The following is a 3,054-nucleotide window of genomic DNA, read 5'->3' as shown; positions in this document are numbered from 1 at the left end:
AACAGGATATAATAGCATAATTCAACATATGATGAGTATCTAAACAGGATGACATGACAAAACTATATGATGTCTTTCTAAAATAGGTTGGGATGAAATAATTCACATACATGTTATCTAAGTATATAGGATGGCATGATATAATTGACATAATTGATTGATATACTAAGCAGCTGGCACTCGCATGTATGATCTCTAAACTAAGCAGATGGAATTGAATATTGTGCATATGATGTCTAAACTAAGCATGCAAGACACCATATGCATGATATGAGAAATATTAACATTGCAAATTAGAGCATACACCTCCGGTGGGATATAGGACTGGTCATCTGTCTCTGAATCCTCCTCTGAGGAGCTACCTGTAACCATCGAGATATATGCTTCAACAGGTACCATTGTCTACTCTAAAGACCTTGTTTTCACTCCTGATTTTTCCATAACCGACTCAAATGGCTGATACACATGAAGAGTAGTTCAATATACACAGATTGTCGACAAATGGAATACGTAATGAAAAAAGGATGACATGAGATAGTTCACATATATGATGCCTGGCTACATGGTGGTCATAATTCACTTATATGACGCCTGGCTGAAAAACATGGCATGGCATAATTCACATATCTGATATAGAAAGCAAACATGAGGCATTCACACAAAGCATGTCCAATCTAAGCAGATGACATGGCAATGCAATACACCATATGCATGATATGAGCAATATAACCCTGTCAAGTTAGAGCATGCACCTCAGGGGGAGGGGATACGACTGTTCATCTGTCTCTGAATCCTCCTCTGAGGAGCTATCTGTAACCAGCAGGAAATCTGCACCGACAGGTAGCACTGACTACTCAGAAGACCTTGTTTTCACTCCAGATTTTCCCATGACTGACTCAAATGACTAATGCACAGGAAGAGTAGATGAATTATAAACATTGTTGATAAATGGAATACATTATGAAAAAAAATATGGCATAATACAATTCACATATACGATGACTGGCTAAACATGATGGCATTACATGATTTATGTATATGATGCCTGGCTAAAAAAGATGGCATTGCATAATTCCCATATACTTCCTCCGTTCCTAAATATTTGTCTTTTTAGAGATTTCAAATGGACTACCACATAGTAGCAGATATGCACCTCCTTCTATTGCTTCACGCATAAATTGCTTAAGATAAGAGACTTGTGGTGTGAGATGATTCAGAACCCCTGGATCTGACTAACTCATCCTCTTTCACTAGGTTAAACACAAATTTTTGTCTATCTTTTATGACAGTATATGTATGTTTACGACCATCATGTACAGCTTGGCGGTCATACTGCCAAGGTCTTCCCAAAATTAGGTGGCTAACATCCATATCAACAACATCACACTCTACCTCATCAAAGATTTTATTGCCAATGGAGAATGACACCAAAGACCGAAATTTTACCTTGGATACCTTGTCAGGTTTGAACCAGCGCACGTTATAAGGACAAGGATGATTTTCCTTCTTAAGACCCAGTTTATTTACCGCCTCCTTTGATATAGTGTTCTCCCAGCTGCCAGTATCAATAATAACATGACATACTTTCCAGTAATAGTACAACGTGTGTGGAACAAGCTCCGTTGGCGCCAATCTTTGTCTTTATTTGGAGGTATCATCAAAGCTCGCTCCATTACCAACATATCCCCTGTATCTCCGTCTAACTCAACTTCATCACCTTCAGAATCATCATACACAGGCTCATCCTTGCTGCTGGAACTCTTCATCCAATTCTGCCATCAATCCCTTTCCATCACGACAGTTCTTTGGGAAATCCTTTTTAGATGTTCAGAAGATCCACACTTGTAACAATTAGCACTCTTGGCTGTAGAATATTTAGACAAATCTGTACCTCCTTTTGGTGTGGGTGCAGACCCCATTTTCCTTGCTTTGCTGCTATCCACAACTGTCTTGGGTGATGTTGTATAAGGGCATGTCCGAGATAAATTACCACCACCAAGTAATGGCCCCTGGAGCTACTTCTCAATGGCGAACGCTCGCTCACACGCCTCTGACACTAAAAAATTGACATGTAGAGTAAGCACATCTTGGATGGACTGATGTAAGCCTCCAATGTATCTTGCCACTAACTGACTCTTTGAATCACTTAAATTGTTTCGTGAGACTACTTGATAGAACTCATCTGTATATTCACCGACACTCTTGTTGCCTTGTCGTAAGTTTTGGAGCTGTCTGAACAGGGCTTCCTCATAATTAAAGGGAAGAAATTCTCTCTGCATTTTCTCCTTCATTGCAGTCAAGAATCAATCTCTCGCTTGTGATGGACTTTTCGACTCTGTTCCAAATTCTTCCACCAAATAGAGGCACGGCCCTTTAGCCGCGTTGCTACTGCAGGGACACGTTCATCCTCTGGAAACTCTGCATAATCGAAGATGCGCTCTACTTCATCCATCCAATCCGCAAATTCTTCAGTAGATAGTCCTCCTGAAAATTCTGGGAAATTAACTCTGAAGCAACACCGTCTTCCCCCTCACGTTCAGCCATAGCGCGACTACGGCGATGTATGTGTCTATCACAAAATGGATTGACTTCAGGACGCCTCAGGGAACTTACCGAAGAGTTGTCGCTGTCGTATGAAGCATCCTCGCTGCCCCTGCTCTTCTGGCACATCCCGCAGTCACCCGCCAACAGCGATTCGGGCCAGTTGTGCTTGCATGGCCTCCATCTGCTGCACTAAGGACTGAACTTGATATCTCAACCCCCGATTCTGACCTATCAAATCGGCATCGATGTCCTGCAGGTTCCTGTACCTGGGAGGAGCCCTATCCCCAGACTCCTCGTCCAGCGTCGTAGTATCAACCCGGGCCACCACAGGCCGGCCAGCTCGGCTCCGATTTCTCCAACCCCTGGCCACAAACTCGAACCTCCGCTCTGAACACCAACTAATGATCAGCAAATTTGAGAGGCGCACATCAAAAACAGGGAAGAGGGGAACAAGCAGCGCTGCTGCTCTAGAGTCTTTTTTTCTTTTCTTACCGGTCTCCAGTACATGTT

At 42.5% G+C, this 3,054-nt stretch overlaps 1 long non-coding RNA gene across 1 annotated transcript; it reads right to left on the bottom strand.

The window, feature by feature from the left end:
• Nucleotides 1–849: 849 nt before the first annotated feature.
• LOC119321034 lies at nucleotides 850–3,021 on the bottom strand. Its single transcript, XR_005155090.1, has 3 exons — nucleotides 2,614–3,021; nucleotides 1,447–2,484; nucleotides 850–904 (listed from the first exon to the last, which is right to left on the bottom strand). It is a non-coding gene; the product is annotated as an uncharacterized LOC119321034 (long non-coding RNA).
• Between the last annotated feature and the right edge of the window lie 33 nt (nucleotides 3,022–3,054).

Source organism: Triticum dicoccoides, chromosome 1B (assembly GCF_002162155.2).
Source record: "Triticum dicoccoides isolate Atlit2015 ecotype Zavitan chromosome 1B, WEW_v2.0, whole genome shotgun sequence".
Taxonomy (NCBI): domain Eukaryota; kingdom Viridiplantae; phylum Streptophyta; class Magnoliopsida; order Poales; family Poaceae; genus Triticum; species Triticum dicoccoides.
The sequence above is the reverse complement of the archived record's forward strand: the minus strand, read 5'-3'. Positions and strand labels throughout refer to the sequence as shown.